Source organism: Saccoglossus kowalevskii, chromosome 10, assembly GCF_978046115.1.
Source record: "Saccoglossus kowalevskii chromosome 10, keSacKowa6.1, whole genome shotgun sequence".
Taxonomy (NCBI): domain Eukaryota; kingdom Metazoa; phylum Hemichordata; class Enteropneusta; family Harrimaniidae; genus Saccoglossus; species Saccoglossus kowalevskii.
Window position 1 is genome coordinate 23,036,846 of NC_140650.1, and position 14,885 is coordinate 23,051,730.

At 34.0% G+C, this 14,885-nt stretch overlaps 1 protein-coding gene and 1 non-coding gene across 2 annotated transcripts in view; both read right to left on the reverse strand.

Annotated features, from left to right (window-relative positions):
- Positions 1–14,885, reverse strand: part of LOC100373647 (DNA replication complex GINS protein SLD5-like) — a 56,126-nt gene that overhangs the window by 13,471 nt on the left and 27,770 nt on the right. The window lies entirely within an intron of this gene.
- On the reverse strand, positions 11,163–11,269 carry LOC144343797 (U6 spliceosomal RNA). The gene has a single exon (XR_013419055.1). It is a non-coding gene; the product is annotated as a U6 spliceosomal RNA (small nuclear RNA).

A 14,885-nucleotide genomic window follows, 5' to 3' on the forward strand; every position in this document is an offset into this window, starting at 1 on the left:
CAGAGATTTGGATCAGAGAAATGAATCGAGTGAGTCACTTAAATTAAAGAGGAAGTCAAATCTGAAATACTGTAGTGGTTTAATTATTAAATAGGGTTTTATTTCCACTGATGGCTGATTTAGCTGACAAGGGGTGGATTATTAAAAACTCAGGGGTGATGGCAGAAAAAATTTCCACTTTGTGTAATATGTAGAACTTTATTTTCTGTTACTGATTTTTTCTCTATGATTTTTTGTTTCAGTTCGGCCATCACCCCCGAGTTTATAATGATGGTCCACCCATTAAGTGCCAGGAATCTTATTAAGAGAATATACTTTTTTTTTAAATTAGCTACATCTTGAATTAGTGTAACTGTGGATTAATAGCTAAGATAGGTAAAAATAACATGCTAGCAATGCATAAATATGCACAAAATTTTTGATTCAAATTTTTGTGGGCAAGAAATATGACATTCTAGGGGTTAGTACTTATTTTGACGCATCAGTTATTTAGGTAAACACATAGATGTTCTGTTTCAGCCAATGAAACAATAATAAAATTGTCTACAAGGTGTTCCATTCACTGCCGAGATAATAATAATACAGGAAAGACGAACAATTGTCTCACATTTGTCAAATTCAATGTGTTGTTTTGACGCCACTACGACCTTTGTTTGTCCTGTTTTCATGTTTAATTTCACACATAATGTGGGATCTGATAGTGAATAGAAAATGGTCTATTATATTTGCAATATGGAAATGTCTTCTCTTTATGAGATTTCCCATGATGCAATGAGTGCTCAGATGAATTTATAATTACTATGCATAGATTCGTAAAAAAAAAATATCTGATTACAGTTCAGTCTAATCGCACAACAAATTCACTTACTTGATAAAAAGACAATCAATATGCAAATTAGGTAAGACAGACTAAACAATAATACAATACCAGGGACTGACAGCTGGTACTTGAAATATCAGAGAGCAGGATTTGTGCAGTCGCAGGTGGACAGAGTGCACGGCAAGAGATAAAAAAAACCACAGTATTTGACAGTTAATCATATAAATCACAAACTAATATACCATATATCAGAGAGAAGCAAGCAGTATGTGTTATCACGTATCACCTTGTCCCAATTTCTGACAGCATAATCATGCAACCAATCAGAGCATAGTTAACATAAGTAACACAGGAATTACATACTTTTTGGGCGACTCAGATCATATACAAATTTTTTGTAAGAAAAGTTGCGTGAAAAAAAAATGACATTTAGATTATGGCTGGAATGAGATACATGATCTATAATGATCCAAAATTTGCAAAAATACTCACAAAGTTACAAAAATACACAAAAAATTGCAAAAATTTATATAAAAGTTTGCACAAGATTATAAGATTAATGGCGCCGAAAAGGTTAATAAGTAATTTACCTGAGTGGAGTGTCTGCAGCTGGTTCAAAAAACTATGTCAAAAAATCCAGGGCGGTCATTGACGCTTTGACCTAGCACAAACAAAGCAGTCTGGAAGCATCCATTTATCATAAGGGGGGCATGGTTTTAAAAAGGTGAGTAATCTAATTTAAAATTGTTTTAAACAAAATTTCTTTGAAGTATATTCTATTCTGCAATTTGTTCTTAGACCAGCACAATATTTCAATATTTCAGCACAATTGTTGTGTGTAGTTTCATACATGGCGTGTAACACAGAGATAAGATATCACACAGATAACCAGTTATTTTAAAAGAAGTCGGATAACTAAGACAGGATATGGTCCAGCTTGGTAGTAGTGGCCTCAGACCTTAAACTGGCATTCCTACAAAGACTGTTGTCAATTTAGTTCATCTTTATGGAACAAACAGCATGGGACACATTGCCGAGCTAATTGACGCATCTACCAATAAACAGAATTCCATTGGGGTACCTCAACAAGTAGGTTAAAATAACTGTCAGAGTGAATGATAATACACAATATAGACCATAATGCATCAGCATTATCTAATTGCAAGCAAGAGTTCAAATCAATGAAGGAGTTTTGGCAGCATTATCTAATTGCAAGCAAGAGTTCAAATGAATGAAGGAGTTTTGGAATGTTTAACATATTTGAAGTGAACCAATAAGAGAACATGTAAAATATTTTAATGACCAATAGGAAAAGATGTAACATATATTGAAAGACCAATAGGAAAAGATGCAACATATTTTGAATGACCAATAAGAAAACATGTCACATATTTTAAATGACCAATTAGAAAATGCGTGAAATAGTCCTAAATGCAGTGAGGTTGTGTTACGAGAGTGATTTTAAAAAGTTTAGAAATAATTTTGCATGTGTGATTTTTTTTTATGTGGCGAGTTTTTTTAGTTGGCCTGGGCAAAATATTGTACTGTAGCGACCACTCTCTTTAAAAGGAAAAGTCTATTTAAAGTGACCAATTAGAAAATGTGTAACCAACTGACAGAATATTCATATATCACCATATCCTGGCACTTTTTGACCCCTAAAGGTCATACATCCTGGCACTTTCTGACCCCTGAAGGTCACACATCCTGGCACTTTCTGACCCCTGAAGGTCACACATCCTGGCACTTTCTGACCCCTAAAGGTCACACATCCTGGCACTTTCTGACCCCTGAAGGTCACACATCCTGGCACTTTCTGACCCCTAAAGGTCACACATCCTGGCACTTTCTGGGGGTATAAATTGTTAGACATGTTAAACCCAAAACACTAGAAAATACAGGGACAGACAACAGTAGCAAACAGAATGATGTTTTCGTGTGACTTCTTTTGGTACATTGTGTACTTTTACGTAAGCATCTGGATTCATTCAACAAATCCACAACCGCCATATAACACCTTTTTTAGTAGTTTATGTAACCCATTTTTAAAAATATGCTGTAAAAAAATATGGTCGCAACAGATTAATTTAGGTACCACTGTTCATGTACTGTGCATAGGCTTGTTTCTGTTTGAAAGTTCATTCCCCTCCTGTACATGTTTCAGTATGGAACCCAATAAAATCCAATGTAGGTATAGGCTCCTATTTATTTTTAATTACCATATTATTTTATCATTTTTTTTTCCTTTATTTATGACTATTTTTCCGGTTTTACTTGCTGCTATTAAGTTTTTTTTTTTATACTGTATCTTGGTTGCCTTAAACGAAACAGTGTTTCACAAGTGCTCTGACTTCATTCCATACAGCCACAAGTCATTGTCAATGACACGTCCCCGTTCCGTTCATATTTGAGTGACATATACATTCAAAGCAGATCATGACCGAAATGCACCTGCATATGTACAACACATTGTACTAAATCTGAACAAAATCCATGCATGCATGACTGAGATCCGGTTCTGGAATTGTGAAAATACGTGATTTTAATGCATTTTCGGCCTTAAAATGGCCATCATTCAGCTATTGCTAAGCGGATCATGAAACAAATGCACATATCTATTTGTGACATGATGCACCATGTGTGTGTGAAGTTTGAACTTGATCAATCCAGACATGTCTTGGATACGGATCCAGAACTGAATTCTTTAAGAAAATGGCCGCCAGTCGGCCATTTCGAACTTGATCCGAAAAAAAAAATGACGTGCAGCAAGGTCCTATTATGTTTAATGTAAGTACCGAATTTGAACAAAATCCGTCCATGCATAACTGAGATCCGGGTTCGGAATGGTGAAAATGTGCGATTTCAATGCATTTTCGGCCTTAAAGCGGCCGCCATTTGGCTATCGTTAATGGGATCATGAAACAAATGCACATACATATTTGTGACATGATGTACCTTGTGTGTGTGAAGTTTGAACTTGATCAATCCAGACATGTCTCGGATACGGATCCAGAACTGAATTCTTTAAAACAAAATGGCCGCCAGTCGGCCATTTCGAACTTGATCTGAAAAAAAAAATGACGTGCATCAAGGTCCTATTATGTTTAATGTATGTACCAAATTTGAATGAAATCCGTCCATGCATAACTGAGATCCGGGTCCGGAATGGTGAAAATGTGCGATTTCAATGCATTTTCGGCCTTAAAGCGGCCGCCATTTGGCTATCGTTAATGGGATCATGAAACAAATGCACATACATATTTGTGACATGATGTACCTTGTGTGTGTGAAGTTTGAACTTGATCAATCCAGACATGTCTCTGATACGGATCCAGAACTGAATTCTTTAAAACAAAATGGCCGCCAGTCGGCCATTTCGAACTTGATCCGAAAAAAAAAATGACGTGCATCAAGGTCCTATTATGTTTAATGTATGTACCAAATTTGAACGAAATCCGTCCATGCATAACTGAGATCCGGGTCCGGAATGGTGAAAATGTGCCATTTTGATGCATTTTCGGCCTTAAAATGGCCGCTATTCGGCTATCGTTAATCGGATCATGAAAAAAATGCATGTGCATATGTCCCATATAATGTGTGATGTATGAGTGAAGTTTGAACATAATCGGTCCATGCATGTTCGAGATACAGGTGATCACGAACGCACGGACGGACGCACACAGGGCAAAACATAAGTCCCCGTTTTCGGACTCCGTCCGAACGGGGACTAAAAATGTGAAAATGCATGGAAACCCCTTTCAAATACGATTGTTTTTTGTTTTTTGACTATGGTTTTTAATGCAAAGATATGAACCAGGCTCGAACATAGTTTTTTTTAGTTTTTCCCTTGTTCGCAACTCGATCTACAATTTCAACGCCAATGAGAACAAAATATCCTGCAAATAGTTAAATAAACATAATAGTGACATTACAGCAGGACTCTTTCTACAATGATGCGATAACACCTGGTATCATTTCAAAACTACTACATGTATCCAGTTAAGTTTGCGCAGCGCGTAGACAAACTACAAGAGAACAATAGCTACCTCGGTGATTGTATTTCAAGGTAAACAAATGACAATGTGAGCGAAGTCAATAAACAAAATACCCCATACATTGTACGACTGACAGTCTACACGTCTGTCAATATATATTATATTTAGCACTCTCACTCAATAATACAATGGCATTGTTAGAGAGCAATCAGTTGTCCAACCACGAACAATGGTCCGTCCAATGACGAACTTATATAGATTTGTACAACCAGTATAATTGAATTCAGTGACAAACTTATCGTTGTAAGGGACAGTCCAATGACAAATATGTATACCACCAGTAAAAGGGACAGTCCAATGACAAACATGTATATCACTAGTAAAAGGGACAGTCCAATGACAAACATTATACCACTAGTGAAAGGGACAGTCCAATGACAAACATGTATACCACTAGTAAAAGGGACAGTCCAATGACAAACATTATACCACTAGTAAAAGGGACAGTCCACTGACAAACATGTATAGCACTGGTAAAAGGGACAGTCCAATGACAAACATGTATACCACCAGTAAAAGGGACAGTCTAATGACAAGCATGTATATCACTAGTAAAAGGGACAATCCAATGACAAACATTAAACCACTAGTAAAAGGGACAGTCCAATGACAAGCATGTATATCACTAGTAAAAGGGACAGTCCACTGACAAACATGTATAGCACTGGTAAAAGGGACAGTCCAATGACAAACATGTATACCACTAGTAAAAGATACAGTCTAATGACAAGCATGTATACCACTAGTAAAAGGGACAGTCTAATGACAAACATGTATACCACTAGTAAAAGGGACAGTCCAATGACAAACATGTATACCACTAGTGAAAGGGACAGTCCAATGACAAACATGTATACCACGAGTAAAAGGGACAGTCCAATGACAAACATTATACCACTAGTAAAAGGGACAGTCCAATGACAAACATGTATACCACGAGTAAAAGGGACAGTCTAATGACAAACATGTATATCACTAGTAAAAGGAACAGTCCAATGACAAACATGTATACCACTAGTAAAAGGGACAGTCCAATGACAAACATGTATACCACAAGTAAAAGGGACAGTCTAATGACAAACATGTATATCACTAGTAAAAGGGACAGTCCAATGACAAACATGTATACCACTAGTAAAAGGGACAGTCCAATGACAAACATGTATACCACTAGTAAAAGAGACAGTCTAATGACAAACATGTATACCACTATTAAAAGGGACAGTCCAATGACAAACATCTCATTATTAATGGATGTGCTACAAAGTCTGATTAAAATAAGATCTGTTGTTTTGGCTTGCAAGTATAGTTTTTCACGTTTCACTTAACATTGACTACCATTTTTAACATTTTGTTTTATTGAGAAGTGACATGTACTGTAAAATCTGTATTAGAAACCGCGGCTTCTATTAAAATGGTACAATGCAACAGAGGGGATGTGGCTTCTATTACAACATCCACACATATGAGAAATGATGAATTTTTTATTCTCAATTTTTCAAAAAGAATGGGAGCGACTTCTATTATGCATCTTCTGATACCGATTTTAGAGTATACCTGACTATCTCCCATAAGAAGTCTTATTCAAATTTCACAATTTCGAGCGTCTACCTGCATTTCAAATAAAGCGATGTGCTGTATGTACAGCAATGGGATATGTCAGTAAAATCTAGAAGTGAAACGTTCCTCGATTAGTTGGGTAATTTTACTCTGAAGCGATGGTAAAATCTGAAAATTAAACAAAACAATACATCTTTTTTTTAGTTTAATAACATAAACAAAGTAGATAAAGACAAAAAAAATGTAAACAAATTGTGACTGCAGTAAACATGTATAGACATTGTTGCGAAACAAGTGATATCAAACCAGTTTAAGCAAGACTTGGAGATTCTGTCCTTTTTTTGAACTTTATCTTTTATTTCACATGATTTATGAGATGCATACAATTACAAACATGCAGCTTTGTTTTTATGGTGGTATGCATTCACAGAGAGAACACTGATTTGTACTTACAAAGAAATTCAATCCTTGTCATGCAATTATGTAAATCAAAGAAAGCCTAGAAAGAACTCTCGTGTGCTGAGAGTATTGAAGACACATTAAAAATTAATTCAAAATTACTAGTACATGAGATATTGATGGAAAAGCTGAAAACTAATTATGTAAATCAGGTAACTAATATGAACAGATTTGAGTGTAAAACTAATAAGACCTGCGTAATTTAATATCTACGTACCAAGTTTCATTGAAATGTGACTAGAACAAAAAACTATGAATTATTATTAGAGAATTAATATGAACAATTTTAACCCAAAATTAATCGGGCCTGTTTATTGTTCTAGAGCATTTATGTACCAAATTTTATTCAAATGTGATGATCAGTAATTGAGATATCAGTGTTAATTATTTTAATAAGCATAAATATTTACCAAAAACTAATTGGGTCTCTGCATAGTCCTAGGTTCATTGAAATGTGATGATGAATACTCTTTAAAAGTTTCATTAAAATCCAATTAGTGGTTCTTTATATATCAGTGGAACATTCATGGAATAAAATTTAACTAATTATGCAAATTAGGTAATTAATATCCACAATTATTTACCCTAAAACTGACCAGGTCTTTGCAGTCCTAGAGGATCTATGTAGCAAGTCTCATTGAAATATGATGATCAGTACTTGAAAATTAACTAATTATGCTAATAAGGTGATTAATAAGCACAAATATTTACCCCAAAACTAATCAGGTCTCTGCACAGTCCTTAAATAACTATGTACCAAGTTTCATTGAAATGTGATGATTAGTGTCCTATGACATTTATGTACCAAGTTTTATTGAAATGTGATGATTAGTACTTGAGATATCAGTGGAAAGGCCAAAAATTGATTAATCATTATGCAAATTAGGTAATTAATATTGCACAGATTTTTACCCAAAACTAATCAAATCTGTGCATTAGTTCAGAGCATCTATGTGCCAAGTTTTATCAAAATCCAATGAGTGGTTCTTTAGATATCAGTGGAACAGTCGTGGAACAGCTAAAAATCAGCTAATTATCAAGCAAATTAGGTAATTAATATGCATGGATTTTTACCAAAACCTGATCAAATCTGCGCATTGGCCCAGAGCATCTATGCACCAAGTTTCATCAAAAATCAATGTATGGTTCTTGAGATATCAGTGGAACAGACGGACACACATACAGACACAAAGACTTCGCACACTGGAGTCAAAAACTGAAACCAGTTTGCTATTTTGAATCAGAACTCATCATTATGCATGATGGATGTGTGAAATTTGAATGTGAAGGCATAGGTCAAGGTAAATTACAGACTGACGCAGAAAGGTAAATCTGTATGTACCAGTTTTAGGTCTCAGTTAAAATGGAGAATAAAAAGCTAGAGCAGTTAATGTCATTTCCATTTCATCAAAAATGAAAGCGGTGTTGCTGAATTGTTAGACATACTTGTTATTCAAATTTAATTTTTATTTTGTCACAATTCATTTCTTATATAGAAAGTAGAAATACATCATTCAAACAAGGAACTAAACAGTGTCTGAATTAATTTAGAAAAATCTGTTGATATTAGTGAAAAAAATTATTATATTATTTATATATGCTGTATCAATTCAATATAAATATTATTTTTACCAAACACCAAATCAAACTTTTGGCCAGAAAAGATTTTGGCTGAAAATTGGTCAATATTTACTTTTTTAGCAACAAAATGAAGACCATGTTTTCCCGCCAATATACCGGGTAATGCATATTGTACTTTCATGTAATATATCATTAGCAAAACAAAGTTTTTCTGAATATCAAGAAATCTTGAAATTGAAAAATTAAGTCTGGAAGCAGCTATAACTTAAATTAACCATGAATAAAACCTGCATTTGATTAATAAAACTACTGCATTTTTGCTGCAAATGTTTTCTTATTTTCATTATATTCTCAATCAAGTTTTAATTATTCATGATTCCATGAAATCAAGCAATCTGATGCTCTGTCATAGTGGAACACTGTAGTGAAAATAGTAGTAATGGCAAACAATTGACTTCACACAGGCGACAAGAGGAGAACAGTCATTTACAATAAAAACTTTAATGCAACGATGAACAAATATTTAATGCATTTTTTTTTTCATTTCTGCACTCGCCTTTTCTATTAACACATCACGTGCTGGAAGCTATCGCGAATAGCCAGTATGAGTAGTGTAGCGCAGCGCAGCCTCATCAGGTGATATGTCAATTCACTTAGTAATCATTTGCACTCTCTCTAGGGAATGGGTCAGTGTTAGCACATTGTCTGCTAAAAACCTCCATATATAGCCAAAATGAATGGGGGGAAAAAAATGGCGTCAAAAAAACAATGTTACCTGAGTTACTGTTATTAATAAGCATATATTTCTATCAGCCAATAAATAGTAACTAATATAATTATTGAAAAAAATAATATGGTCATCTTGCTGAAATCAAGTCATAAGGATTTTGTGAAATGCTAAGCTACATGAAGGACACTTATGTTGCAAAGTAATTAGCATCATTTTATGGTTTTGCATAAAATTTAAATTTTCCCAAGATATAAAATTTGATGATGAAATCAATGATTTCTTCTCTTAATTCAGCAAGGTTAATAATATTTCTTAATAATCTGACACAAAATGATATACACATATAGTACAACACCTAGGGTCAATAACATAAAGAGAACAAAAGTACTGTCAATTTATTAATTCTTAACTGGATTTTAATCTCGCTAGCAAAATGAAATCTGCTAAATTAAATCCATGCGAACAAGTGAATTTACAATAGAACTCATTTCAGTGACAAAACCTTGAATTTAAAACATGGTGAATATGTTCACAGTACTGTAAAAACCATTAATATTTTCACTTGGTTTTAAGTTCACAAACTTTGCAGACAAACAATGAGTTCTATTGTTATTTTTAAATGTTCACATGGAGTTAATTTAGCAGATTTTACCTGTCTTCAAAAATATCTAATTATAACCAGTAAATAATTAACGCTTTTAAAGTATCAAAATAATGAAATTAAATCCCCGTGAAAATAATACTTAAAAGTAAAAGACACCGGAATGGAAGGGTCATAAAGGACAAATAAAATATCATTTGGTAGTAACTATACCTTAATTTACCAAGGCTATTTATTCATTGTGAAACTATCACAAGAACAGCATATTTTTTGAAACTTAAAAAGCATCTTTGGTATTTGAAAATAGAACCCAAGCTGTTTTTGATAGTGAGCATGGTGAGTAAACGTAACACGTAGAAAATGGCAATAACAACTTGGTGGTTTTCTGAACCCAGACATACGTTGAGCATGTGTAGAGAGAGTGTTAATGCAGTCACACTATCATGTGATGGCTGAATGTCAAAAGCATGCACCCTGGACGTTGTCCTTGGAAAGTTCACTTACAATACACGTGCAATTTTGTGTAACCTTCAGTGTATTCATGTGTCCAAATATACCACCCCACATTAGAACTCAGCTTTAATAGATGCACAAAAAATGCACTTAAAACCATGTTACTATGCCAAAAAAAATAAATCATTTTGTACCAATAAAAAAATATATATACTTATATAAAAAACAGGTAAGGTAGGTTAGATTAAAATGTGTAGTGTCACAAGTTCTGACAAATTACACAATTTAATATTTACAAGGAATATTAAAAAATAATATGGGTCATTAGTGATGCTAAATTACTACCAAATTCTTTATTTAACTCCCTAGGTTAGTAGTCAAAAGCAAATAATTCGAAAGTGGACATACGGTAATATACTGTGTTATCATGGCACTGTTTCAGTCGCATGCGGCGACTCGGTGCATGAAACTATTTTAAGGATTGCTTTGAAATCAGCACCAGATTTGAGGCGTGATGCAATTCCATTTTGCCAATTCAGCATTGGTATTGTTTGTGTTATTGTACAACAGACTGAATACAGAGTCAGAAAGGAGAGTTTCAAACACTTCTACAATTCGTTCATTATTATACTGTTGTGGTACATACACCGTCTCAGTGTGCCCTCTAACACAAGTCAAGTTGGGTTGCCTTGGTGACTACTGATTGAAATTATTCATGTGAAAATAAAGATTGTATTTCTCTGTAAGTAGCTGTATTTTCAAGTTAATTAAGCACAAAGTACAATGGGCAAGAAAATTGGCGACATCTTTTTTTTCAAAATAACTTCGAAAATAGTTACTGTTCTCCAAAAAAAATTGTACTTTCATACCCAGTAGTAATACAAAAAAAATCGTTTGAAAAAGAAAAATGTGGAACGCTTCACGAATTTGCGTGTCATCCTTGCGCAGGGGCCATGCTAATCTTCTCTGTATCGTTCCAATTTTAGTATATGTGCTGCCGAAGCAAGCACAACACTGTGTAGTCAACATCTACTATATAAGTCTACAACGTGCATAAACATTACAGCCACGGTGAGCAAATGTACGTACACGATACGTAGAATCTCCCATTGATATGCAAATGAAGCAAACATTCCACACGCACACATACACTGTGCAACAAAGGTTATACATAACGATTTAAGGTGGAGGCTTGCACAAAAACCATCCTCAAAACAAGAGGTTGATTAAAAGGGATAAACGACATAAATAATGGTGTCCCTAGATTTCATAGTGCAATCACAGGATGGAGAGATTAATTGCCTATTAAGGTAGCGGGAAGGTTGTTAAATTCTCAGTCTGTTATCTTATTCAAAACCTTCATTCAGCTTATACAGTTTGAAAGCCTGGACATAGAGGAACACATGTGACCATACCAGTTTGTAATTCGTTTAAGCGTCACCTTACAGACAAATTGTCCGACTTACTTAAAATTACTTAACCTATGATCTCCAGATAACACTGCAGGAGTTCCAGTTGAAATATGTCAGACTGTTTAAAGAAGCTGTTTTTTTTAAACGGTACAGAGAAGTGTTTTCCATCCCAGTAATTCACTAATTGTTTTAACACTTTTGATAGACTGTTTTTCCATGACAAAGCATTATATTTTAAAACCTAGACATGTTTACATCTCTCATTGTCCCATGAATCATCGGAATGAATTTGAAACGTGATTTGACAGGGTCCCAATGAGATAGTTACACTTTTTATGTCTTTTCTCAACTTTGAAAAATGAGTGTAACTACTAAACATAAATGAATTGTTCTAATATTACAGGAAAATACTTATAAACGAAACAATTTGATTATCAGTGGTACTGCAGAACATAATAACCATTCTGTTAGGTGAATAACTTCAGACCTCGGACAACTAATAAAGCTGTCCGGGTTCAGAGCAAAAGGTGTTCTGCATGTTGCTAGTATCCATTGTTATGTAAACATACCAATCACGGATAATCCATTGTCAAACATTACTGTTCAGCAGCATTCACTGACTGTTTACAATTTAGTTATAGTTCATGTACATCTAATTAGACACAATCAACAAATAAATATTCTCCACATCTAAGCCTCTCCAAAGTAAATATTGTGCAAAAACATAGTAGAGCTCGTTTGTTTAATGTTCAAACACATATTTGAGTAGCATCTTAAAGAAATCCAGATTCTTTATTTATAGTGATTAAGTTTAGTGATTTATAGTTCATCAAAGTTTAAAGAGGTATTCTCAAATGAACACAAAAAAAAAAGCAAAAAAGCCATGATTTTTTTGCTTTTTTTTCGACCTTTAAAGCCTGAAGTCTAGCTGTTGTAACAGCTCCCATCACGTTCTGATCAAGTTGTCACTACAATTAGTACATCCATGCTACAATCATCCAAATTAGATACATTTTAGGACAATATATTATGAAGATAAATTGCCAATGTATGGAAATTTTATCCATGAATGTCAAAATACACAAACAGAAAATGCACCACTAATTATAGTTATATACTTGATTGACATTCTGGTACGAGTCCTGTGTTGTTGTATTTTGGCCATCAGTAACCTTTGCTGAAACTCATAATTTAGGTTCACATGTATCAGGTATTGCATTTGAATAAAATAAAAGGCTATTCACAAAGACAGAGATACGTCACAACCTTGCCAAGACCACATATAAGGAATCATTTTCACCCATGAGAACTAACTTTCCTAACGCTAACAAAAAAATCCTTCGTCTTCTACCAACCAAGTTCCTGTTCCAGACACGGAGAATAGTGGAAAAATATTTTTTCGTCAGGTTTTATTTTTTCCTGTACTCCTTGAATGATACATGTAATAAATTTAAAGTGAAAACGAAAATACTATACAATATATTTAGGTCAATAGAAAAGGTCAACACATTTTATTACGAGGGGATTGGCCTACATGCTACCAGACACGATGAAAGGAGTGCAAGATATCGAGGACATACAACATCGGTCAGGTGGCTCCTTTGACTATTACACAATCTGAATCATCAAACATTTTCATTCTCGATAATTCTGAAAGGTGCAGTTTAAAAATTAGTACTCCTCCATTTTTAGTTAGTTTCACAAATAAATTATCTGTACTGGCTTGAGATATGGTTAAACATTGTACTGCTCTGTCAAAAAAGATTATGTCGATTTCCAATGTTCTAATGGGATCCAGACATTTGTCATATTGTAGTACTCATTTTTTGTTTGTTGTACATCTTGCAAATATTTTGTCTGTACCCCCTTTGAAATGTGCTTATTTCATAACAATGTATGCTCTCTGTCAAAACAGATTGTTGTTTTTAATTGATCTCATGGGGGGGGGGGGCATTATTGGTCAAGACCAGACCCTTCTGATGAGTGAAAATAGAAGTTATATGTTGAATTTTAACCACTTTAGAAGTACAATTCGATATAGAATTGCTTAGTAACTACAAATCTTTATAGAATACAATGTCCCAAAGACTCGGATGACGGGTACTTTCCTGGTACGAACAAAATAACACTGTTGTGTTTATATACTATAAAACAGTCCAAGACTGCAACCAGATTGGCGTGTACAAGAATAAATTCTCTGCAATTAGTAAATATATTTTTTTTTACTGAAATTTCATGTATACAAGTAATTGTCATTTATTTTTGGTTTTTAATTATCACAATTACTCAGAAAACCCAGAGATGGAAACCAAATAATAAAGCTAGGGAACTATGTCTCGTATTGAAGTCACATGAGGCAGCAAGTCATGGTATCTGAAAACATTTATCAAAAATTTCAACTTTGAGGTTATTCTCAGGCAAGCATCTGATTTTCAGAGATGTCAATGTTTTTCTAGAACCAGGACAGCGCCCTCTATATCTATATTATAGTTAGTTTAGGAAAGATGAAATATGCCATAGTCTTTGTTTTTATTTGTTTATTTTTTCAATTATTTTGAATCTTTTATATATTCTTGAAATTCATTCCTTTAATATTGAGGTGGTTCTCACTTCACTGTTTTCCAGGCATTTATTGTGTAAACAAACACAATGCTTATAAAATGAGCCATCTCTCGCACAATATTGCAGACGTCACAGAGAGCACCAATCTGATTAAAATCCGATGTAGGTATGAGGCTCCAATTTTTTTTTTTTTTTTTTTTAATATTTTTTTTTTTTTTATATAACTCTTATTATATTTATTTGTATTTTAGTTTGAATATGTCGATTTTTTTTTTGGTTTTTCTTGCCGTTAATCAGTTCTTAGAAAATTGTGTCCCACTCGCCTCTAACTGTCAGATGTAGTTAGAGGCGAGTGGGACACAATTTTCTAAGAACTGATTAACGGCAAGAAAAACCAAAAAAAATCGACATATTCAAACTAAAATACAAATAAATATAATATAAAGGGTTATATAGAATAAAAAAAAAATATAAAAAAAAAAAAAATTGCAGCCACATACCTACATCGGATTTTAATCAGATTGAGAGAGCACCATGTCAGCCTATCAGAAAGAAAGGTTTTGCTGGTACACAAGGAGCGATGTTTTCTGCTTGCAATAAAGAGTTGCCAAGTATGTTACGTTACCCCACTGGCCGTCTTCTTTGGTTCGGA